At 37.9% G+C, this 27,434-nt stretch overlaps 1 protein-coding gene across 2 annotated transcripts in view; it reads left to right on the forward strand.

Annotated features, from left to right (window-relative positions):
- The window catches only part of shisa9a (shisa family member 9a), a 49,298-nt gene that overhangs the window by 2,525 nt on the left and 19,339 nt on the right, over window positions 1–27,434 (forward strand). The gene's annotated exons all lie outside the window — the stretch shown is intronic.

The raw sequence follows: 27,434 nt of genomic DNA on the forward strand, positions 1-27,434 counted from the left end.
GACTTGTGCTTAGTCATACGATTAGCGTTCATTATGTCGTATTACATTTCCTTGGAGCCTTTTACAAGCTAGAAGACTGTGTAGTAGCAATCAAAAGTTTGGGAACACCTTTCAATTCAAGAGTTTCAAACACACAAAGTGGTCAACAATACAAACGATTTAACTCTTGAAAATTTACAACTGTGGACTAAAATTCATTCCAGGTGTTCAAGCAAAATCCACATCATAAAGTTGAGAAAATACCAAGATGTGCAAAACTGTTGCCAACATCTATCAATAGAAAACATTCTATTTTGATATCATTTTGTTTCCCAGATAATTCAATTTTTTTTCTCTCATGTCGATGACTCAAAGGTATAGTGTGTAGAATTTAGAGCGTTTTTCTTTACGGACAGCAGGAGGTACTGCAGGTGCTGCATTTACCATTGCCCGAAACTGTAACAAACATGGCCACCTCCAGAAAAGTTCCACCCCACATGTAATATCATTTAATGATAACTCGACCTTTAATTATATTCAAAACATAGTGTTGGTCATTAAGAACACTTTCATTTGCAAGTTTTTAAAATTTACAACCATTTATTTTATTCCTTTTTTAATGAAAAACGGTCTAAATCTTACACCCTGTCCCTTTTACGTATTTATTCTACAATGCCAAAACATTTTAAATGATGAAAAAAAAACATTAAATTAGAGATTGTTTCCAAACTGTTGACTGGTATGCCGCATATTGTTGAGTTTTGCCTTCAAGTGTGTATTCGGGCTGCAACTATGTCTATTTCAATAATTGATTATTTTGATGATCATTCGATGACTTGGATAACAAAAAAACAAGTGTTGAATTCTTTTAGTGCAAAATAGGACAATATTTTATATTTACGCTCCAGTAACCTAAGGAAATCTCATAATGCCCATAAAAAAGAAAAAATTGCTGATATAAAGCAAAGTAGTAAAAGCAAATGATATATTTTTATTTAACTAAGTTATTACTTACAAGAAAGACTACAGAACTATTCACTGGCGAGAGGCTGTCACTGGGACAAACTTAAAGTTAGTCTCAAAACTAATAATCGATCAAAAATAGATTCATCTGATAGTTGTCAACAAATCCATCATTGCAGCTTTAGCGTGTATTCTACAATTCATTTTTGACATTGATTTTTTGTTTAAATCTTAACTCCTCATTGCATGAGAAATAACTGCTCACGAGAAGCATCCCAGGAAAACAACACCTTTGTAAAAAACAATGCATTGCACGACAAAAACAAGAGGTTGCTATTATTTTAAATTTTTGGCATGAAACATGAAAAAAATAACACTTGCATTCTTTTGCTCATTGTGAGTGGGACTCTTTTTCTGTCCTCACAGTGGGAGAGATGAGATAGTAGGGTGGCCTATCACCTGAGTGGACGCTGCTGTGAAATGGCGATTACTATTTGCAGCGTGGAATCTACACTCTGTGAACCCTCTAATCCTCGAGCTTGTGGGTAATCATGTGGACTGTTATTAACCTCTGAGATCGGGAAAAGAAGCCGCTGTATAAGACGGGAAGACTGATTGGTTCAGGGCTTCTTCCGCTGGCATGGGTGACTATTCATTACGGGGGCAGAGAGGGGAAGTTGGCTTGGAGAGGAATTAGGTATGGATTTGCTGGATATAGACATGTTCTTGTTTTCAATGATTATCAGATGATGCATAGACTGAAAGGGGCATTATAGTGTCAGTGTGAATGCAAAGAGAAGGGAAGAGGATAATGGATTGATGGTACAGTAATTGCAATGTAAAGAGAAGTGCTAAGGTTACATAGGCCACACGCTTGTGCTGCACAAAAGGGATTTGCCCACAAGTTTTTGCTGTAAAATCTATTCTTAGCACACATATTGATTAAAGCTTATTGCATGATTACCTTATTACTGGCATCAATGGAGCTGGTCTGGCAGCTCGTTGCGGTCCTTGTCAAGGGGAAATAATCACTTTGGGTCTTTTGTGCATGCCAGTCGTTGAATGCAATTTTTCTGTGAATAGATCTCTGATGAGAGAGCTTCTGTTTTGTCACGTGTAATCTATTTGTCATGTATGTAAATTCATGTCTGTCCACTCTAGTGGATATTTGTTTTTGATCTCTAATGTTTGACTCAGGGCGGCTCGCTGGTGCAGTGGTTAGCACATCTGCCTCACAATTCAGGGACAAAGCCACCTTGCTCCGACCTGTGTGGAGTTTGCATGTTCTCCCTGAGCCGATGTGGGTTCGCACTGGGCACTCTTGCTTCCAATCACACTCCAAAATACATGCATGGCAGGTGTATTGGACATAATGAATTGTCCTTAGTTGTGACAGGGTATTTGCATGGTTGTTTATCTCTGTGTGTTGCAATTGGCCGAAACCAATTCAGGGTGTCCCCCGCCCCAAGTCAGCTGGGGTAGGCACCAGCAACCCATGTGATATAAGCGGTACAAGAACATCTTTTGATTCATTGAAGCTACCCTATTAAGTTCTCATGTGCACAGTAGAGAACTTTACGTCCTTTCTGAAATGTCCCATCTTTGCATTGGATGCAAATAACAGCTGTCTTGCTGAGACGAAAAAAAAAAGACAAAACAGTGGACAATAATAATAGGCTGGAGGATATGTCAATGGGGATTCAAAACTGCAAACAATCATGCTTTTCTCAATTAAAGGGGTCTCCCATAATTAAGAAGCCCTGAGGTATTTGTAATATCAGGGACTCTGGCAGTCTACAAAAAAAAAAAAAAATGGACAAGTTTCTTGTTTTTATATCCCCAGCTCGACCGACTGGCTGGCTGACTGTCTCAATACCCACTAGCGTCGGTTTGAATCCTCAAAGGCCTGAAATCCTGCAGCGCTTCACTTTCAGCGTCAAAGAGCTGAAGAGACAAAAAAGGGAGGCTCGAGGAAAGAGCGGAAGTGGGAATGCAGAGAGGGAACAGCATAATGTGTGGAGTAAAAAAGATCTTAGTGGCAAACACCCACACTGATGGCAACAGCCATCTCTGAAGGCTTTCCTTTTGCAATTGAGGACAAAGGAGTGTATGAACCAAAAAAAGAAAAAAAAACCCTTGGGCAATTTTAACTTGATTCAGAGTACATTTCAAATTGTCTTTTTGGACTAGAAAGAGTAATCATGTCTCATTTTAAAAGTGAACTGTCAGTAGAGAGGGACTTTTAAAGTCAAGCAGCTTCTGTTTCATCATTGTTACATAGCCAAACACATTCAGTCTCACATACACATAACTGTCCAACATGTATGTCTTTAGAAAGAATGGTCAAAACACTCAAAATTAGCAGGAACATACAAGCTCCACACAGGAAGACCAATAGCAAAAACCCTTCATTTCCAAACTGAGAGCAAATATACTAACTGGTTAGTACAAATAACCACACTAGCAAATGCTGAAAAACATTTTGTTCAGAGAAGAACATGGCAGCAAGCTTGTTTTCGAACAGCTTGATTTGACTCTTCGACCTCTATTTGATTTGTTCAAAATTAGTAAAAGTGAAAGAAATCATATCTTCTTTTTTTAAGAAATGACAGAATGTATGGTGAATACAACAATCTTCATCTCTACGAATGTGTCAATTATTCTAAATGATCCCATAAAGGATGTTAGAATCCCCATGAGCTATAGTACTAGCCCCCCCCTTCACCCTCCCCACGCTGTGAAAAAGTCAGCATGATGAGCGACTACCCTCTTAATTTCTGAATCAAAAAGAAACCAATTTTGGCCCAAAATGGGACTGACCTGCTACTTGAAGCCCCACGATTACTTGATTTTATTTATTTATTAATCAAAACATGTTAGGTTGTTTAAGACAAAACAACCCTGAAAGTTGGGTGACATTGTCTTGGGATGTTATTTATTGATTTGTTTATTTTTAATAGTAATTTTAATAATGTAGTGAGATGTACAAAGCTGTCACAGGCAAAACTGCCTACTTTGAAGAATCGTCATTATGAAACACATTTTGAGGAACATTTTCGTTGTTGATGAGATGAGGATAAGTATGAATCTAGAATACAGGAAATTTTTAAAGCTAGAAAAAGCACTGGGCTGGATGTTGTTTCCAAACTTTTGAGGATTGCTGTATTCTAAAAAAATACAACTGCAGATTTTTTTATTTTTTATATAACATAGTTATATAACACAGTGGATCAGTTACTCTTCTGGGTGAGGATGTCTGTAATTCATAATAATTCATAATAATAATGTTCGTTTGTCATCATAAGTTGATGAGCGCACAGAATGTTTACATACTAAAAATAATTCTGCCGTGTGCTTTACTGTACACAAACCTAAAATATTTACTGCAATGAATGCTTTAACTGCTGTATAGTTATAACAGCAACCCTTCTCAGTTGGATTTAATTAACAGGATGATTGTATATTAGTATGAATGAATCATTGCGATGATTTCTCGCACTTTAATCAATATTGACAGTGATCCATCTGACATTGGGGGTCTCACATTAGAGCTTCAGGTGCACTGTGAGCTTTAATAAGACAAAAGAGATCGCTGCATGCACGCAGTGCTCTGCATTCACAATGCAATTCCCCATTTGCAGTCTTAATTATCTTCCCCCAGCAGTTATAATCTTTTCCTAAACATTCCGAGATGGGAAAGATAAAATTTTAATAGGTAATTGCTTGTGAGATTTCACGGGCATGAGGAAAGGCCTTGTCTGCAAAATACTTCATCTGCGCCTTGTGTATGAACAGTGTGTAAAGTGGAGAAGCACTCATGGGTGGTGTGTGCTGTTTCCTTTTAATGCACAGTGCAGAACTGTCAAAAAAGAAGCTTGGTGTATCCTTTAAAAAAAAAAAAAAAAGTGTGACCTTTGTGTCCCGCTGTCACAGGAGCCTTCACTGTTTCGCATCAGATTGCAGAGTGTCAGAGCGGAAGCGAGAGCCTCAGTTACAGATCCGACTCACAGGGCAGGCTGAAAATATAGAGGCGAAGAGAGACTGTGAAAGGGAACATGACTCTGCAAGACCAAGCTTTCTTGTAGTGATGTCCGCTTGAAGCTCAGCTTGATGGGGAAAGCAGGGAAAACTAAAAGCTGACTTACTGTAGCAAGCAGTTTTTCTCTTATCTGATATGCTTCAATCAAAATAACCCCAAAAAGCACAGGCGGCTTTTTCTGGATGTAATTACATATAAAATAATACTCATGAAGGCAGTAGTTCATATGGTACTCATATGGTACTATGTGCACGTGCCACAGATTTTTTTTTTCTCTTTTTTTTCTTCTTCTGGTTGTCATTTTCCCGCGTTGGTACACCAGCAGAAGTCCGTCACTCTGTCAGCTAATTGCTCACTCTTGTCACCCCTCAAAAATAATACCTTAGTAAACCTCTGTCATCCTACTAAAAAATACAATTAAATCTCTGAAAAAAATACGATTAAACAGCACTTTCGACAGACTGACCAGAAACAAAAAGCCAAAGCTGAACTTAACTGTCTTCGCTTCAATTGAAAAGCAATTGAAAGTTTGCTTAAAACAAAATAAATAACTGGTAATCTCTCACCACAATGCTCTCGGCACTAGACTGCAATAAGCAATCAGGTCCACGAAGGAGGATACAGATCAAAACAGCACTTATGGTCAATGTGTGCCGTCGTGACTGGACTGCAGTCAGCAAATACGTCCGTCAGCGAGCATTGTTATGCTTCAAATATTTTTAAACCTCTGCAGTTTGTCCTTCCAACCATCTATTTTAACCACTTGAAAAAACATGTAGTGTAACAGTTACATGAAAAAATCATATTTAACCACATCTGTCACATCCACAACAAGAAAAAGCAAGGTTTTGATGAGCTGAATTTACTATATAATGCCGTTTTTAAGGAATTTGGAAACTTCAATCTTGCATTTCCTGTCTAGCCAATCAGAGTGAGATCACAATGTCATTTTGCAATATGCCCATTGGTTACTTAAACGAAAGGCAGCCCATTAAGCTTTGCTCCACTATGTGCAAGTGATTTATTTATTCAAATACTTAACACTTAATTTTAAACATGATTTTTACTTCTGGTCTGTACAATGAATGCGCTGAGCAAGACTTTGGCATTGTTGCACAGAAACAGGAAGCATTTCATTTTAATTGATAAATTAAAAATTTGGGACATTTTACATCAATTTGAATCGTAGTATATGAGAATCTTGATTCTTTTGTGAATAGGTTATTGGGTGTACCTCTGTGTTAGTGTTTCAGGGTGTTACAGGATAGTCGCTGATGAAACAATGTTGGAGTGATTAACAGGCTGTATGTACATGATCAGGATTTTGGTGTTGTTCATTGATCATCAATCAGCAAGCTTGAAAAATACCTGATAACCAATCCAATCAGAAGATATTAGCAGCAAAAACTTGCATATATTGTTAATGATGCCCATTTAAATACAATCAGAAAAGAAAAATCACAAGATTGCCTGTGTGTTAGTCCCATTTCAAAGACCTGATCAATGACATCATTGATAGACCACGAACTATGACATCACGAACAATCACTGATATTGCATTAAATGCAAAATACCCACAAATCTGATCCAGCTGATCACATCTGTCTAAGGTCTAGTGGTAAATATGCAAATTAGCCCCACTGTCACAACAGTGCAGATGTGCTAGCTTACATAGTCAACTGAAATATTTACAAAAAAAGACTCAACAATATGTATACAAGCAAAACAAGTTGTTTTTTTTAAGTTATCCACTTTATATTCAATCTCAAGTCAAACAAGATTATTGTTTAGCAAAAGTTTGCTCTCTGAGGTTTTTTTTCTTTGCATTTTATCAAAATGACATTACTATACTGTATTTGAGCATTCATTTGGATTTCCTTCAAAATAGTGTCTTTTTAACCCCCATCTTGCACATTAGGTGAGTATGAGACCATAATATAGTCTGATCATAAATTTGCTTGTTGTTCTTGTTGGAAATATGCATATCATTTACATATAAGAGCATAGAAATATATTGTGTAGGCTGTAGACTACACTGTGTAGAAAATGATTAGATACATTTCATTTGGACAAGACAGCCAGACAACAAGGCAGTAAGTCACAGTTTTCAGCATTGCCTCCCGTTTCTCTCCGGGGCCCTTTTTCCTGCACCCTCTCTCTGCCTAATTATCTTAATGTGAGGCCCCTCCGTATCCCCAAGACCCCATTAGATGCCAGTTTATGAGCACCTAGGCGTCGCACAGCCACCATCTACTTGATGACAGAAATCCACTCTTGTTTAGGCACAGAGGAAACGTAGGAATTGTAGTTTTAGCAAATGAGCGAAAATGAGAGACGTCTAGTAAAAGGGTGGATTTTTTTTTTCTTAGAAAGGCTTTTAAGTGAAGTGTCAGGCTTGTGGTCAACTAGCCCCACAGGTGTAATTCACTTGATTTTGAGTGAACCCCAGTGTAATGTATCAGGTCAACTTGGGAAGCGGATCTAGTGTGAAAACAACAAGCCACTGCATGAATTGTGTTACCATAAAAGGTGGGGGGAAAAAAAAACTGTTGCTATGTTATCGTCAATAATCTGAAGTGACAGTTTGAAAACTGTTGACAAAATAAACACATTTTGGCAGTGGACGGCGCAGACTTACAAAGCCATTTCCTGGTTCATGGATTATGACTGAGAACATACCGTTGTTGATTAGATGGCATATTTGGACTCAAGCTTGTATTTTCAAAAGTGATCAGTATCAACCATGTCACGATGTAAGCATCAAAAGTGTACAGTTCTGATTTGAACAACTGCCACTGAAAAGTAATTAATTGCTCTTGGGAGCACTCAAGAGCTGCTAGCTAGCGGCTAATTTATGCTAGACGTGGCAACGTGGGCCTTACAGTAAAATGACAAACATAATTAAGTAGATTTTTAGTGTCTTGAATTGGCGATTGAGCATTATTTCAGAACAACGTTGAGTTTTTTTTTAACATCGTGACTCACGACGAGGGAGGGACAGTTTGTGCTGTAGAAAAAGTCGTCACCATCGTTGTGACATGCAAACTTAAAAATAAAAGTGTTTGAAGGAATTTGTGTTCATACATTAATTGTACTGGTAAGGTTTATTTAGATGTGTTGACTGGTCTTCTCACCACATTTGGTGTGATTTGATTCAGTGCTTTCTACTTTGTATTCCCATTGCTATTAGGGCCCAACAAGCCCTGAAAATATAGATCTTGTGTTGTGTAAGGACGAAAAATCTTGGCATTTTAACTTTGCAAAAATTCATCATAACAACTTGATTGCTAATATTTTGTTTGAAAATGGAAAATGGAACCATTTGAATTTATTCACTGCACTTGCGCATCTCTTCAATGAAAGAATGAAAGAATATTTAGCAATTCTAATTGATATATTATATATGATATATATTGATATATTGATATATTGATATATATATATATATATATATATATATATATATATATATATATATATATATATATATATATATATATATATATATATATATATATATATATATATATATATATATATATATTCTTTTTTTTGTTTTTTGTTACACCTCCATTTTAAGGTATATTCATTAATCATCTGTGGTAGAGAAATCCCTCTATGAATGTTCTGAACTCCTGGTGCCTGCCTTGCTAATTCATATTATGCATAATACTGTAGAATTGGCATTGCATGTCCTCTCATATTTTGCTAACTTCCCATAGCTGTCATGTTGCTCATCTTTAGCCCACCAAATAACTGACACAACAGCCTCTCTGTCATGTGTAGCCAAGTAGTGAAAGTGAGTATCCTGCATCCTCTACCACCACCCTGGTCCTTTCATTATGAATATTAATTATTTCATTAAGTGTGAGAAAGCCACATCCCGCACGGCATTTGACAGGTAATTATGTACGGGAGTGTGTTCATGTGTCCAAGTACTATGTACGCTAATGTGTTGAGTAGTTTTTGAGCGTACGCTCATGCATACAAATGTCAGTTACGTGACCCATGTTGCACTTCAGTCAACTCTTGAGTGCATAGAGCTAAATTGCATCCATCTCTTCTTATCCGTTTGCTCATTTACATCTACAGTACTATAGCACCATAGGAGTATCTACTGTATGCAACACTGCCAAGCTGTCACAGAATCGGGCAGAAAGCTTTCCCATCTGTATGTTTGAACAGGTGGTTATCACCACTGGTTTGTAATTAACTGCTACACAGGCTCTTTTTAATCATCTAATATAATAAGAGAGTTGCAAATATTTTGACACTTTTCTGTCACAGTAAATCAAGTGCAAACCTGATCATTAACCAAAACATAGTAGCTGAAAAACACAGCTTGGAGTTGTGGGTTTTATTTGTGATGCTTGGATGTGTTTGCTCAGATGAATGCAGGCATCTTTATTATTCAAACGGCAACATTCATGCGAACAATAATACTGCTGACTATTGAACATGCCGTGTAGGCAAAGCTCATATTGCAATGTTAGTCCACATGGGCTCTTGAGCATGTGGCCTTGTTGTGCTGTGTTAAATCCTGTGTTATCTGCTTCTATTACAGCCTAATGGTTCCAATGCTGTCTGTGGTGTATTGTATTTTAATACTGCAACAACTGCGCATGCTGTTCTAGAATCACAATAGAATAGAACGTGATCATCCTGGATAAAATGTAATGGAAGAGGACAAGTATGGACAAACTATGCTTTAAAACAGCCTTGTTGTAGGTATTTCTTTTGGGTAATATTGTTTTGGGTAAATTGTCCAAAAGCAAAATCTTACTTCTCTGGACTAACTGCCCAATGGTGGTATCACTATTCAGAGCAGTGTGCTCAAGGAAAATAGGGAGGTCGTATTTAATTGCCTGTGTAATTTCACACTTTATGGGTTTACAGGCACACCAGAAAGCCCAACTATTTGTATGCAAAGAATTAAAAAGTCAATTTTCCATAATATGGCCCTATTAAATGTATGAAGCAACTCCCATTGGAACACAGACCAATTAGAATGTTACAAAACAAGGGAAGAAAGCCACAGTGCAGTGGTTCTCAACCTTTTTTAATACTGTACCCATACATATCCAGCCTTCCATTTTCTATAGCACCTTTTCCTTACTAGGGTTGCTTGCTGGTGCCTATCCCAGCCGTCTTTGGGATGTAAGCTGGGGGACTTTCTGGATTGGTTGCTAGCCAATCGAATCACAGACTACACTCATACACATATGACACCACGGCTGGAGAAATCATATATAGGAGCACACATACACATCACTGGGCATTGCATCTTAACTCAGTGGTGGACCGTCAGGGCCAGCAAGGCCTTCTCTGCTGGCCCAACATAACCTGACATCATTATCATAACATAATAAACTGTAATAATGATATTAACTATAATAAAAGTCAATTTAATTTCAAATGTATTTTTACTACATATTAAGCCACACCTTATATATATATATATATATATATATATATATATATATATATATATATATATATATATATATATATATATATATATATATATATATATATATATATATATATATATATATATATAAGGTGTGGCTTAATATGTATATATATATATATATATATATATATATATATATATATATATATATATATATATATATATATATATATATATATATATATATATATATATATATATGTATCAATGGATTTGCTTTTAATTTGATTTAATTTATTATCGAAATACTTAGTACCATAATCAACTTTAGAATTGATTCTATTGATACTTGATCGATCTGCACTGCACCCTATGTGCCACATTTATTTTATGAGCCTGAGGTTTCAGGGGCAAGCAGGATTTTCCAGGATAGCTGCTTGATGCCACCAGCAATGTAAAACTTCAAGAATGGGTAAACTCGTGCCAGGGGCGCATTTGTGAACCTTCCCCCTATCTGCATGCCGCGTTCAGTGCACCCCAGTTTTTGGAGAAGTAACGACACGCCTCCCTCTTGCCCAAAGGCGTCAGTATGGCCTGGCTTATACGCTACCCTGCCCGGAGGAGGAAGGGCCACGTTGGCACCCCTCTCAAGCTCACCCTGCTGCTCTCTTGCATACATATGGACGCCACACCCACCACCCCCAACCCTGCTGGGTGCTGGCCTGCGGGTAGAGGACATGTGGCTGGTCGAAATGCGTCATGAATGCTGGGCTTTTTGCTCTGACAGAACTTGTTCTTGTTTGCAGATTAGCAACCTGGAACAGCTCACAAAAAGCACGCTTGTTTTTTATTTTTTATTTTTTATTGCTCTGATTCTAGCTCTCTCCTTTGGTGTCTGTTTCGTTTTTTTCTTGGGATTTATTCCTTCCAAGCATCAAATTTAGTTTGTGTGTGTGTGTGTGTGTGTGTGTGGGTGCGTGTGTGTGTGTGTGGGTGCGTGTGTGTGTGTGTGTGTGTGTGTTTTACCTTGTATTATTGTGTCTAGATCAAATATCCCCTAATTTCGTTATCTGAATAAATAAAACAAGTTTAGAACATTGCACTGAGGTTGTACACAGTCCAAGCTGTGAACACAACAAAAAGGAGACAGGAGAAACAATATTCTGTTGGAGGATTTACACCAGGATATTTAATAGCCTACCTTGGGAGCCTAGCTTTTCACTGAAGGTCAGATCTTGTACTTTATTTTGTCTTCCTGGTACCATCACACAGCCAGATCCACCTCAGAATCATGAGTAAGCGCCTAAAATATAAAATATAATGCAATGTTCGAAACTTGTTCTATTCATTCAGATACCAAATTATTTTGTGATGTGTATGAGGGGGTATTTGGTCTTGACAGTGTAATACAGTTGATGTTTGATGTTGATGATGAAATTCGTTGAACATATATATATATATATATATATATATATATATATATATATATATATATATATATATATATATATATATATATATATATATACGCCATAATACTTTGCTCCTCACATTAATTTACCAATAACCAAAGACAAAAAAAGTATTTATTAAATAGCCTTGATGAAATGTCCAATATTTTATATTTTGCTGAAACTCATCTTGGTTTGTGGACATGAACACGTACTTGGTTGCCGTATTGCCACAAGTCTGCATGCATACAGATGGCAACAGTTACCCTGCAATGATTGCATAGAGAAATATAGGGCGATAAAAGGCGAGCGCAGCGCTAAGCGCAGAAACAAGAATTCTAGAGAAGCATGAAAGGCACCACAAGGGAGAGGTACCCTTAGATGTCATACTGTCAACCTTACCAGCAGGATGCGATTGAATCGCGGTCCCTCAGGAATCTTGGGGAATGAATGAAGAGATAATCTGATCTTTCTCTGCCACCTTTACGATTTTCTCCACGACTGTATTATTACGCTATGTGGCTAGACATAAGGCAGTGGAATAGGTTAAACTTAGGAAAAAAAAAAAAACAACAACTCTATAACTTGAAAAAAAAAAAAACCTCTAAAAAAGATAAATCAAACTGAACATAAAGCTTGGAAAAGAAGAATGCAGGAAAAAGACGAATTGAGTCAGCAGATGGGGTATGAAAAGATGCAGTAAAGAAATCAATGCTTGCGCCTGTAAATAATATAATTTTAGTCATGCTTCAGACACTCTGTACACTGCCTAACTCATTAACTGCCAATGACAGCTATAGACGTCAAAGATCCATTTTAACTGAGTTTAGCTAAATACAGTTTGCTGTGATATACAGTGTGAATTTAAGACACAACGTATTTGAACATGAAAAGCAATTCATATTTTTATTGTTTAGTAAAACCCTTGTTTTAGGTCCCTGTGATTAAACTGCAAAACCAAAAGAATAAATTATTTGCTCTATGGTAAATCTCAACAGTCAGAAGATCCATATGGTTTAAGTTCGTCTGGTCGTGACTAAGGTAAAAGTTCGATGGAGGAAGGAAGGAAGTGTCCACACAGAATTCAGTGTTACTTTTCTTATTCCTATTTCCTTATGTGGTATGTTCTAGCACTGTGCCATGCGTGACATCACACAAAACGTTTGCATATCTCACAAAGAATATTATGTTTAACTAACATAATATGTATTCTTAAAGCATGGTTAGTAAATTTTATTGAAAGGTTTTATGAAGCGAATATTTTAACTTTACATTGAATGGGAATTCAAAATTGTATTCATATATCCTCTTCCTTTATCACTCATGATATAAAATCTAGCTATTATGTTTTATGTTTAACCATTATAATGTGGATTCTTAAAGCATGGTTAATTGAAAGGTTTTATGACATCGACACTTAAATTGATCATTTCGACCATTTCAGGTAACATTCATCCATGCGTTTTATAGCGGCTTATTTCACTAGGGTGATGGGCTGGTTGGTGCCTATCCCAGCTGTCTTCTGACAGTTGATGGTGTAAACCCTGAACTGGTCAAAAGCCAATTGAACAACCATTCACACTCCCAAACACATCTAAAGGCAATTTGGAGTATCCAATATACCTACCATGCTTTTGGAATGTGGGAGGAGACTGGAATGCCCAGAGAAGGCCCACATGGGCATGGGGAGAACATGCAAACTCCACAAGGTCGGGGCCAGTTGGAATTGAACCCCTGAACTTTGAAGAAAACGTGCTAACCAGTCTTTCACCATGCTACCCTATTTCAAATATCAATTCAAAGTAATTGAATATGAGGCCAACTTTTTAATCTTAAATGTCAATTATGAAACAACTCAAAAAAAACATCTACATTACAGCTTGTGGAAATCATTTATGTACAGGCAGATCAGTTGTGGGATGGTTTTCATACTCCACTCACATTATAGATGTCAGTGTTGTGATATCACTTGCTATGGTCATGTATTTGTCACTGCCCCCCATCCTCTGGCAGCTGTTCTGGGCTCCTCAGGGGCTTCTATGTGAGGTTGAGGTGAGTGCCGCTAATTCCGTGTGACCTCACCGTTATTCGTCATTCTATGCTTTAGGCACCACCTCTGGCGGTCTGGAGGGGCAAAACAGAAAAACAGTTACGTACTGGATGTAACAGTGGTTCTTCGAGTCCCAGATGACCACCAGAGTATCTTGTCACTCGGAATCCTTGTTTCTGCGTTGTTCACGGGAATAGATTCTGAGGGACAGACTTCCTGATGACACTGCCTTATATATGTCGCCCGGTGTCAAATTTGATGTAATTGATGGTATGCATTCTCGTCCGGCCTTCCAAGCTTCTTTCAGAGTCTATTTTACAAGTCAAAGTTTTCCAAGTTTAGTTTTCAAGTCTACTTTTCGAGGTCTATAGTCTTTTGAGTCTAGTTTTCAATGCTCGGTTTATACACTTTCTTCATTTACACTTCCATGTCCGGTCTGCTTGTGGGGCCACATTCCGGTTATCCATCATAGGCCCTTTCACTACAGATTATTATTATTTTTTTTTTTTCTCCCTTGAAAAAAAAAAAACTTATGGCATATAGTACTTGTTTATAAGTCTAGGATACTTGGACAGTTAGTTAAAAAAAATCCCACCTCCATAGATTCCATAGAAAATTTAATTATCACACATGTGTATATGGCACATATTATCAATAGATGGTTGATTGATGAGAATTGTATTACGCAACCTACCTTGTTGAGAGTGGGCCCAACACTGGCTTGTTGTTTATGGAAAAGTTGTGAATTGCCACTAGAATCTGTAGATATATGTGTCATGATCCGCTGGGATGCCATTTCATCTTATTGCTTGCATTCCTATAGCCACTGCCACTTTTTGAGAAGCTGTGGGACGGGAAAGAAAGGGTTGAACCTTGAAAACCTTGAAAATCAGAACAGAAAGCAAAGGTGCTAAACTGCAGCGCATCATGCTGACTGTAACAATATACAGGATGATCAGGGAAACATGTGAAGTAAATGGGGGATTACATTCAGATGTGGAGAGATTGACGTTTGCCTCCCAGTCTGCACAGCAACCCACTCCAATCATGGTCCCAGCTGCTTCATAATAATCAGCAGATCTGTATGCCACCCTGCAGTGGTTTTGTCCACTCAGAGCCCGTAGTGCATGCATGCAGGAAGGAAAAATGTAAATGAGCAGGTGGGATATGTTGGAAATCATTCTTTGATATCAATTTTTTACGCTTGGAAAATTTGAGTGAATATTCTCAAAATTCAGCTGGAGCCGAATTTGAACATTTCGCATACATGCGTGAGTAAACATGCTCAAAGATTAATGGCTCTGCCTGTCTCCTTTCATGCTATACCAGCAACAAATTGGATTTTATTTGGATGTGCCAGCCATCTAGTCCGGCTGCATGTTTGTATTGATTTTAATCTTCAGTGCACCCAAACAAGCAGAGATTTCTTCTCGCCAATTCCAATATATTCTGCAGTCTTTGTCATCCCGTCTTCTTTTCATGTTGTGTAAATTGTTCCACCAGCTCTGCTCTGTCCTAAGATCAACAGTTAAAAGTTATAAATGATACATAATTCATTGCGCACAGCACTGCCAGCAGCGCAACAGATTTGATTTATGTATGACTGCCTCCTCTGACCCACAATATCTATCTCCTGGTGCCAAATTCAAATTCATTTCAGGTGGTGTTTCGAATATAGGATTGACACGGTTATCTTCTCGGAGTTTGATAGTTTTGTCTAATGAATGAACTAGTTCTAGAAGTTACGTATACAGTGCGATTTGGAATTTGGTGATTTAGTATCATAAATTAATTGACTACCGTATTTCTCAGAGTACAAGTCGATCTCGCTTAGGAGTCGACCCCCACTTTTTTTTTTTTACTTCCATTTGGGTGAATTTTTTAAAAATGTGAGTATAAGTCTACCCGACTTTAGTGGTTACATAGATCGTTGCTGTCCAATTATAACGCATGGTGTGTATTATTAAAATGACAATATGTGTGTTATTAAAATAACAACATTACACGGTACTTAAAGACGTATTTCTTTATTGTATATCGAATAACATACAGTTGCGGTTATAGTGGGGAGTGGGTGGGGCGGAAACGAGACAAGAGCGAGGCACTGTACACGTAGAAGCAAATGCTGAAACAAATTTTGCCATAAGAAAATGATTTGAAGTTTCAATGCTTTATTTTTTGGCACAGTTGACTGTAAAATCATCTAAAAGCCCTCAGTCATCTTCACTATCTAACACACCAAATAGTGCCTCCCATTTAAATCCCGGATGTTCTCTCCTTGCTGCTCGTCATTCGTGCAAATATCCTCATTACTCTTTCACGGGTAGTCATCTTCGGACCTGTCCAATTTGTTTGGTTCTGAGATGATTTGATGATCGTTTTACTTGGGGTGTGTGACAAGTGACAACTGTCATGATATCAGAGCATGGAATGTTGCCCTTCGCTGTTTCTTTCCCCACCCGCTGACATCCTAGCCGCCTGCTTTAAGCATGCATCCAATGAAGAAGACATGTCAAGCCATCTTTTCCTTTTCATAATGGGTGAAAGTCCGCCGGAAAAATGATCCATGCAGTATCGTTGTTGACATCATAGAGGCAGTAAGTGGCGACATGACAGTACTCTTTTCGCATTTGAAATTACCGTGTTTTCCACACTATAAAGTGCACTGGATTATAAGGCGCACCCTCAATCAACGACATTTTAAAACTTGTTCCATGTATAAGGCGCACCGGATTATAAGGCGCAGCCTCAATTAATGACATATTTTAAAACTTTTTCAATCACAATATAGTAGTACTCAAAGTAATAACAATAATAACTCAAATAATAACTCTAAACTCTCAATAGCATAATAACTCAATGCCAATATGACCAACCTTGTTCAACTGTAAACACACAAAAGAAACAGGTAAAGCTTATTTTATCACTTCATTCCCCATCTACGAATCCCAATCTCAATATTGATCCATATATAAGGCGCACCTGATTATAAGGCGCACCATAAGCTTTTTTAAGAAAGTAAGGCTTTTAGGTGTGTCTTATATTGTGGAAAATACGGTATTCAAACACAGATTTGTGGAAAAAATTGGTAATATTTTTTCAAGTAGTAATCAGTCGCAGGGCAAATCCTAGAACAGCGGGTCTCAAACGGGTATGTGAAGGTACATTAGTATTATTTAAGATTTTTAAGAGCATCTACAGGTATCAACAAATCTATTACAATACATTTTAACGTGGTTATGGCAACAGTCCTTGATTTTCAAATTTAGAGCAGATCAAGCATTTTATCATTATATATTGTATATGTATACGTTGTGACAGTGACTCCTTTGCAAAACCTTTAATTTACAGTATGTGTGTATGGATGTGCGTTGTTTTGTTTTTTTTTACAGCAAGATGAGCCAGAACTCAAACAGGTGATGCTACACAATCTATATTTTGGAGTTACTGAATAAACTACACCCCGGGAGACATACCACTGCTAATCTTGCAGTAAGGGTTAGAAGGGTTAGGATAAGAAAATAAAACTCCAGAGACAGACAATAATGACAAAGTGCAATAATTCAGTCTCAGCATTTCCTGGTGTTTTGAACACAAAAGGTAGGTAATTTAAGTGCAACCTTTCAATGTAAACATCTTACAAACTAAAAGTTATATGCAGTAGCTCTAGAAAAGAGAACAATTAAACCTGCAAGTATTATCCTTTAGCTCTGCTATAATCAAAAAAAAAAAAAAACATGGCATTTTATCCAGACTGGTCAACAATTAATTACTTTTACCTTATACACAGCAAAGTCATTCACTTATGCCTGTGCTTTCACATTTTTGTTCCTCATCTTTACTGGGGGGGCAGATTTTTCTGGAGGAAGATCAATTGATCCACATGTTTAAGTAGAATGCGTTTTCTGGAAACAATGTCTCCAGCAGTGCTGAAAACCCTTTCAGATGACACACTAGTGGCTGGTGTGCAGCGATATCGTTTGGCCAGAGATGATAGCAACGGCAGGTCGTGCTGCTCTTTCCACCATTGTAGTGGGTTCTTTTTCTTTTAACTCACCATACTCCTCTCTGTTTTTCCTTGCATGAAAGTCAAGATTTGTTGTACTACCCGTGTACTTCAGAGCTGCTTGGCACAGCTTGCAAATGGCATGACTTTTATCGAGTTGTCCACCTTTCTTGAAAAATCCAAACACGCCCAAACTTTTGACTTTTGTTTTCCTGGTGCGTTGAAAATGGGTCCTTGTGAATTACCACTTCCGTCGGGCAAACTGGCAAAATGGCTGGTGTTGTCAATCCATGTTGCTTCGTCACCACTACAACGTTTAGCTTGGACTGTGAAGAGAACGCTACAGAGCATGCGCGACTGTCGTTTCGTCAACTCTCGCTATTCTCGCAATAGCTGATCCATAGCTCTACAATCGATTCATCTTAAGGATTTGTGGCCGTCATCTGTCGATTGGTTAGTCTGCTATCGATACACCCGTATCGCTTGCCAGTAAAACCGGATATCCAGTTGTATCGGTTTATCGTTCCCAAGCCTAATTAAACCCAATGGACCCTCAGTCCCGAGGTTGCTTTTCGTCTGAGTTGTCCAGCTTCCCATCTTCCCAATATATACATTTGGTTGATTGGGGTCCCATGCCTAACATGTATGTGTAGATTGTGCAAGAATTTTCATCGTCAGAAAACTTGTAACATGCTTTCAAAATAAAGTAACCGAACATAAATGTGTCAAATGGATGATTTGACTGTTGATGCCATTATTGACAATAATTTTAGATTAATACAGCACTTTCAAATACAGTTAAATGATCATAAAGAACTTTCAAATATAGTTTCAAGGGCTCGTTTTTGGCATTGTGTCGAGTGAGGAAGAGTAAAAGAATGGAGTAGCAAGAGACTGAAGAGAGTGTTTTATAAAAACTTGTATTTTTACAAAGGATACGTTTCTCCCCAGAAGGGAGCCCTTAGCAATTACTACCTAAAAGGTGTTAACTAAAATGTATTTCATTTGGGAAGACTTGATGGGTGGCAAATTCTTAGTAGATTTGCGCTCATGCTTAAGGCGTTATTTATTTATGCTGTTTATACTGCCTCTGAGGTAAACTAAGTGTGCACATATTGTCGTAAACTTAACCTGCATGTACTAAACACCCTTGAGAATAAGCACATTTTGTGACCCCGAATACAGGTTAGCGTCTTGAACTAATTGAACTAAAAACCAAGTGTGCTGATATTGTATCGGAGTAGTGAATGAATGTAATTATTCAAGCAAAATGACATACTGACACGCTTTATTTTTCCTTCCTAGTTGATGCAGAACCAAAAAGCTTCTCATTAGAAAATATGACCCATTCAGAAGCAAGTTGTGCATTTTGCAAATTTACCAAGTACTATTTGTAGTTCTTAATAAATCTCTTGCTAAAGCTCTGGGCTTGTTTAGCAGGGCTTTTTTTTGGCAGTGCACTCAGACCCAGTGGCAATGAGTGGACGGATGGTTGGATGGAGGAGTTTGGGGGTTACCCATATGGGATTTCCAAGTGACCCACTTCTTACCACCCTCTGCTTCTCTGCCTCGCTGCACTGCAGCATTCATCAAGCAGAGGGGGGCGTCTTTTTCCGTTCACACTCCTTGTTGCCATGACACGAATGTTGCAGTTTCCACCAAGCACTACACCTTGGTTCAGCTTGTTAGTGCAATTTGTGTGCTTCAAATGGCAAATGTAGAAAGTAAACTGCATGCATCCATTTTCTAACACTTATCCTCATCAGAATTGGTCCATCACCACATATTTTATGATGGAGGCCAACTTTGGTGGGATGGTATACTATTTAAAAAAAAAAAAATAAAAGCAAAAAAACAAAAACAATCTTAATGCTCTGTGTTTCAACTGCTAGTCCAAACATAAAACAAAGAGAACTGCATGTTGAATATTTAAAGCAATCTTATAACTTTGGAATACAGTACTGGCCTCTTGTGACTAAGTCACTTACACCAGAAGGAGGTGCAATAAACATAAAGATATTAAATTATGTTATGAGTAGGGGGGCTAGATAAACAGATTAATTGCAGTCCATTAATTACAGGCATTATTAAAGTATTTTTTAATTGCAATTTTAATGCAATTTTTTCTGAACGTACGATTTTCGTATACCAATTGTATACTGCTTGTGCACTGTTTTTATGCATCAAGCATCTTGTGCTTAATTGTTGGGGGTTGGAAAGCCTATTACACCCTGTGAACACCAATTTGCTGTCATTGTGTTTGGCATTACCGGAGAGGCTCCTATTTTGGGCCACAGGGCAAAAGGAAGACATGAAAATGGAAGAGCATTTGAGAACTGTCGGTCTTATGCAAGGTAAATATAACTTAAAAATAAAAAAGTCCCAGTGGCACCTGTAAGAAGATGCTTGCTTACCACGGAAGCAGCTCAAGTTTAGCCTACCTCATAAGGGCAAAGCAAGTAGTTGCAACTACTGTAGAACTCCTCTACAACGGAATCATGTTTGCAGCCAGAAGTTTTTCACTATAGCAAATGTATGCCTCAGACGTAAACATTAAAACATGTTGTGCAATATACAATCTGTCAGAAATTAAAAACAAAACCATCCAACTAGCCCACATTTTTTCCAAATCTACAATAAGCATTCATTATCACACACATCAATTTCTTGCATAATGTCTTTCACTTTGCTTCGAAAGCCGCAGTGAAAATACAGTGCTGCAAAACGCGCGCCGGCACATCAGGTTAGACTTTTGCTGCATGCTTGTTTTCGCCATAGTGAATTTCAATGCAAGGCAAATACAGAAAAACAACATTCCGTATTAGGCAACAGGGGAATTTTTCGTTGTATGGGGAAATAAGAAACTGGGAAATGTTTTGATGCATGGATTTTTTTTCACGCTGGTGGGTATTTTTGCACATGCAAGTTTCGTTTGCATTTGTTAAAGGCACTTTTTTTTTCTTTATATTTATACTTTTTTTCTCTATATGTTAATCAAAATATAATGAAACAAGGAGTCCTATCTTTTTTAATCCACCTAAAATAACTGAGCTATGGATCAATTAGCTACAGAACTTAATTAATCAATTAACTCTCTATCGCTCGACAGCACTTTTTTTTTAACCACAAAAGCAGAATTTTATAGAATGCTACTGGGTTTGAAACGGTTGGAATGGAAAAAGATGATTTTAGATGTTCTAGTAACAAATGTAACTTGTGTCTCAAGGTATGGCTGTATCAGATTTATTTTGTGAAAGCCAGCAAAATATCATAATAACAACTTTTTAATTCTTTCTGGAGAAGGCATTAACATTTTGAATGGTTAACCATGATAATGAATTCATGGGTGTGGAACTCCAGTCCTTGAGGGCCAGGATCCTGTATGTTTTATAGGTTTCCCTCCCCAGAGGCTTGAAAATGATCCTCATCATTTGAATCACTTAATTATTCAGTACCATTTGGTGCAAACTTTGATTTACTTTGGATTTTTGAAAGACCGTTTTTGCCTTGCAAAAGTGTTATTCCAAACATCATTGACAAGCATTATGTAAGAGGTCCAAAGGTGGATTCACAATAAAAGCTACTCTAAGCGCTTGCACAAATAGGCTAACCACACAAATGAGTAAAAAAAAAAAAATACTCATAAGTACGGTGCCACATTTTGTATTGTTGATACTTTCAGTCATGGTCTTTCCCACAAAGGCTCTTCCCACATGGAACACAATGATGTGCACACACATACACACTGACACCCTGTGACTGTACTTTCTGCCAGTGTTTGTGTTCTCCAGCCCACAAATGAGGTGAGGCAGCCTTCCTTACTTGAGTAACCTAGTTTTCGCCTCTCCCCTCCCCATTTTAGCCGAATCTCTGGGGGAATATGGATGTCTTGCCCAAGACGATTACTGCATCGGAGTCCATCAATACGTGCCGCGTTTAGTTTACATTGCTAATAATAGAACGTCGCTGAGGTGTGTTTGTGGCCGGAACAGACAGGCGCAGGCAGCTGAGTGTGGTATTCACCACGGGGCTAATCTGTATCTCTTAGTGAGGAGGAGTCCCTCTGGGCCTCTGCTAGGCTCCTGAAATAATATTCCATTCCTCCAAATTGTACATCATTCATGAGCTGGGTGGAAGAGGCGAAAGGTTTCCAATAAGCTGATGTGAGCTTCAATGGTGCGGTGAAGGTGCACTGACCTTCCTTTTAGAGCCGCCCAAGAAGGCAACCATACAGAGAGAGATAAATATTGAGGATGACGATTAAAGGAAAGCACCATGCAGGATAAACCTGTACTCAAATAAAACAGCCGTATAGATAAGCGCCGTGTGTCTGCCACATGCTGATATGAGAACAAGCATATTGTGAGAATGCATAAGTCAGAATATCGCAATCACTCCTGAAATTAAACTTATAAATGAAGCCAATATTTTGCATTTCTTACCACCTTTCTTTCTAAGTTTAGTTTTTGAGTCTAGCTTTTCAAGTGTGAGTTACGTTCGATTTTTAAAACACATAGCGATGGTATTCAGAATTATCACAATAATGACACAGAGTGCAAGCAGTACAAAGAAATAAACCTTCAGAAATTCATGTGCACTCCACCTAAAAAGGCCAACAGGACAAAGAGTACTCGCAATAACATTATTGGCTACCTGCATGTTGAAGACTATAATTCCCAGTTGTCCTTGTTTTATAATAAGGAACTCGAAATTCAACATTGAGGGAATACAATTTTGACAGTTTATTGCAGTTTTAAGGATACGTCTCCATTGAGACATACAAGCCTGTCTTTAAGATGATATATCATTGTTTTGTTTATCATTATTTTATTTATCAAGTGGTATCAGTACTTCGTATTGATATCACAGGGCACTCAAGAAATTAGTACTTAAACTGGTATCAGTTGGAAAAAACTGGTATTGAACATCCCTACTGATAAATATGTTAGTAGGTAGTTTTAACAGCTTTGCTTAACGCATCCAATCTTACTTAACCATTTCCATCAGTCAAAAGGTAATATTTGGTCTATAATTAACACATTTTGCCCTTAAATGTCAAGTGCAAATTACCCGACATATACTCAGGGCTCAGTTAACAACCAATCATGACTCACAAACAGCAACGTGATCGAATCTAGAAAACCTGCGGGCCGAGTAGGTCAGATGTGCTTATAAAGGTATTAATTGCACGTAAAAAAAAAGTTATTAATTATAAACAATGTAAAACGTACTGCTGAAAAGGGACAAACAAGTCTGGAAACCCATGTTGCATTTTATCCAAAGATACAAGTTTACTGGATTATTGCTTGTACATATTGTTGTTGTGCAAACCAAAATTTAGTTGCCATGACTACTATTACTGCAGCTTCTTTGTCTTTGAGCAAATGTGCTGCTAAGCAATGCAAAACCAGTCCATCTAAGTTTTCACTCTTCAACCCCACACTTAGAGAGAAACCGTTGTGGTTTATTGAGTCGCTCACACCGCAAGACAAACCTTTACTTCTTTATTTTATTCCTGAAAGTGTTAATTGCACTGTTAATTAGTTTGATTGATTTAATGTTGCATGAATGCCACTCAACAGTTGCTGCCTAAATTCTACAAATAGCACAATGCATTTAATTTCCATTTGCTACTGCTTCAGCCTTTGCTCGGCATGAGTGTATTGTTGGGGGTAAAGGGGAACTCTGGCTCCTGTCCTGTCTCTTAATTTTTGGAAGCTGGAAAAATCCCCCCCACAGCGGTGCTCCAACATACACACACCTGCCAAGCATTCAACATGAAGGCCAGGTGCAGCAGACTAAAGCCTATAGACAAAGCAAGACTTCAGCAGAGCCAGAGGAGCAGATTATAAAATACTGCAGTGGGATGGCTGCAGGTAATTAAATACTATCAGCATTCTGCCTTCAGTCTGTCTGCTTTGTTACCACGGAGGCAGCTGGATTAAATATGAAGCTGGGACAAATATATCAGGATAGCTTAAATCTGAAAACTAAATCATGTGGATGTTTTTTCCAGGAAAAGAAAGGTGTTTTTTAATGACATAAGTGTAGGAAAACTAAATCACTTAAATGTGAATTTAAGCACGATACTCATAAAGAGCAAAAGAGGAGCAAAAAAGGTTGCCAAATACATAAATATGAATAAAAAATAATCCCAAAAAAATAATATAGTCCCCTCGAGATGAGTATCATAAAACAGACTTAAATTTAGATGAGCAAGGAGAAAAAAAGAAAAGAAAAAACGTTTATTGTGCTTTATTCTTCGATAAGTGACTACTCTAAATTAGAGGTCAACCGATATGGGTTTTTCAGGACCAATATCGATTATTAGTAGTAGAGGAGGTCGATAACCAATATTTGGAGCTGATATTCATTTGCAGTAAAAGTGTAAAACTTGGTGTAAAAAATCGAATAATGCAAACACTGAACTAAATTGAAATGCCCAAAGCATGTTTATTTAACCACACAAATAGAAAAGCCGGAAACGGAAATGCGTAACCGCATTCCAGCATGATAAATCACCGAGGTTGGCGTCAAGACAGCATGCTCTTCGATGAGCGCGGCCATATGCACACCCGGAAATGGAAATGCGACATCGGCAGACCTGGAAGTATTGATAACAGCAAAACTTTTTCGTTACACAAACCATAATCATCCATCAAAACGCAACAATCATTTAATATAGAAACTATTTTCTTAGCATTATTTGAAACAAAAAGCATCCCGCTGAATCAGCTTTAAAGACGACACATTTACATTGATTTATTCATGTTGGCCGGTCAGATTAAAAAAAAACAACTCCGACGGCCGGTCGGAATGAAAAACGTCCGATACCGATATTCGTCAAATTTTCAAATATTAATCCTGATAATCGGCCCAGACAATAATCAGGTAATCTCTACTGTAAATAAAGCAGGGAACTGTATTTACATGCTTTTTATCTCAGTAAAGGCAGCTACAGCTATTACAATGGCTGGCATAATGCTGATGTCCTTGAGCCTACTGCATATATAGAAAGTGAACATTGTGAATATGAATGTATACGAAAGGTTTGTTTACATTTCATGACTCAAGGTAAAAGAGTACAGGGAAATGTTTGGTATTCACGTAAGCAAATAGGCAAGTTCAGTCAAAGAACAGGGTCAAGTCTTACACAAGTGAGCGGCAAAGCATGACAAAGATTGAGATTGTTGAGACAAGAGCTAAAATACATGAGGTCATTTGGAATGCGAAGACACAGGTGTGGGAAAGCACAATCAAGAGCGAGCGAGCACAAGAGAGGACACAGAAGGCAATAAACTAATTTGAACAGCAACAAAAACAAGACAGTCGCCTGTGAATGGCAAGCATTTTGCCTTTGCTAGATGAAACAATAGAAAACTGCTTGGAACAGGGAGCTCTGGTCTGGGCAGCTGACTCTGTGCCATCCATTGAGGAATTTGCAACACAAGTGCCAGTGGAAGAGCGATGGGAGCCGCTGTAAGTACTGCCTTGGCTTAGTCTAGTTTTTGGAGAGTTTCTCTTTTTTTTCTTCCCAATGATGACTTCATACTAAAATCTTACTTGAGGAATGTAATATTTATAAACCAAATCGTATCATCGACAAAAAAGAATAGATCTGTCGAGTTACGAAACAGCGAGACGAGACAGTAGTCTTATGTGAGTCGAGGTAGTTTTATTCAACCTTACATTCCGTAGTAACATGTACAGTACGAGAGTATGTAGCTCCTCTCTTCACGCTAACCGAAAAAACTGACATCTGCTCCCTTAAAGGCACAGTACCTCTTTTGTGAATGTCTTCGCTAACAGTCTATTAATGTGGGTCAGCACAGATCAATACTAATGTTGGAAATATGTTTAAAAAAAATGCTCCCACAGTTACAAGCAATGTTAATGAAGCATATAATGCGAGAAGTAAAGGCAAAATCAACAGTTCTATTTGTGATTCAATTTGGTTAATAAATGCATACTTAATTGGTATTTTAAAAACTATTTTCAAGCTTTTTCTCTTTGCTCTTTTTAGATTTGGTTCAGGGCAAATAAATTTACTGAGAAATAGCATGTTTCAGTATTTTGTATGTGGATATCTTTTAAAATTTGATGGGTGGAACATAGATTGTCCTCCAATTCTGCACTCATAACTCCGCACATCTTTGGCGATTCATTTCCGAACAAGAATATATGTCAGCAAAGAGACTTGCAAACTACTCCAGAAAGTGCCAATAACATAAGTGGCAGTCAAGTGGAAAAGAGTGAAAGCATGTCCGCGAGTGGTAACTAGGTCACAACTGCTTACGTCTTGTCAGAGGTGTCACCTTCGTATGGAGGCACCCATCTTTTATCACGGCCATCTTGCCATGCCTTCCTTCCTACCTGCCACTCTTTGTCTGTGTCACTTTGTCTCAAGCAGGATGTCATCCTCAGTTGACGGAGCAGCAGCACTCCCGCTGCTGACTCATAACGTCAGATGGGGAAGCCCGAACACCCCATTAGGCCGAGGCTCAAGTGAATGACAGCATGCTGCGGCGTTAGCATCCTGTCAATCAGAAATATTTACTTGGAGCAGCACTTGTGAGAAGGGAACAATGAAAAATGGCTTTACTTATTCTTTTATTTTATTTTTCTAAAGCAGGGCAATATTTCAAAGCTAATTAAGTCGTCTTTGTGTGAATGAGACAGAAGATCGCTGAGACACACAATAGGCCTCTATGATGTTATTGTGACTTTTTTTTCCATTGAGTGGTACTCCATCATGATGATGAATAAGGGATCCTTTTGTCATGTGCTTTAGTGGAGCAGGTATTAGTTTGCTGTGTGTGTGACTGAATGATAAACACTGTCACCCAGGATGGAGTGCAGCCCAGCTTGTCTGAATATATGTAACCATAACTGCAACCATAGCCAATCTGATATGTGTCACACTGCCTATTTATCAAATTGAGTGCATTCCACTCTGATTAACATTAAAATATGATGTTGTTGATGATGTCGTTTCAATATAAAATGACAGTTATTACACACTATAATGGTCCTGTCTTTTCCTTCGCTCCTTTCAATTGCTCGCCTGCCCTTCACACAAGAGTTAATTCCAATCACTCAAGCGCAATGCATGCCACGGGTTTGATTCATTTTGCATTTAACATGAGTGCGAAATGAGTTGAAATGACACATTATAATGCCATCGCAAATTGTTGCCCCCATCTGTTGCGGCTTACGAGGGGGGATGCAGAATTTAAAAAGAAAAAACAAAACTGGAAACTGTGGAATTTGCTAAAAAACGATGGTTATGTTTAAGGGTTATTAGTGCCTCACAGGACAGCAAAAGTTCCTATAGCAACAATTTTCATCTCAGTGATTTTTTTTCCCCTTACACAGCTCTCAGGTTTGATAAATGTCAGGGAGTTTTCTTACTCTTGATCCTGTTGCCAGGCTTAACAACGTCCTGTGAGACGCAAGTCAATGCCTTCGATTGTGGCAAGATAATAGAAACAATCGGGGTGGGTACAATAGTAATCAATAGAATTTAAAAATGA

The sequence above is a fragment of the Hippichthys cyanospilos genome, chromosome 17, assembly GCF_059441005.1.
Source record: "Hippichthys cyanospilos isolate Australia breed blue-spotted pipefish chromosome 17, RoL_Hcya_1.0, whole genome shotgun sequence".
Taxonomy (NCBI): Eukaryota; Metazoa; Chordata; class Actinopteri; order Syngnathiformes; family Syngnathidae; genus Hippichthys; species Hippichthys cyanospilos.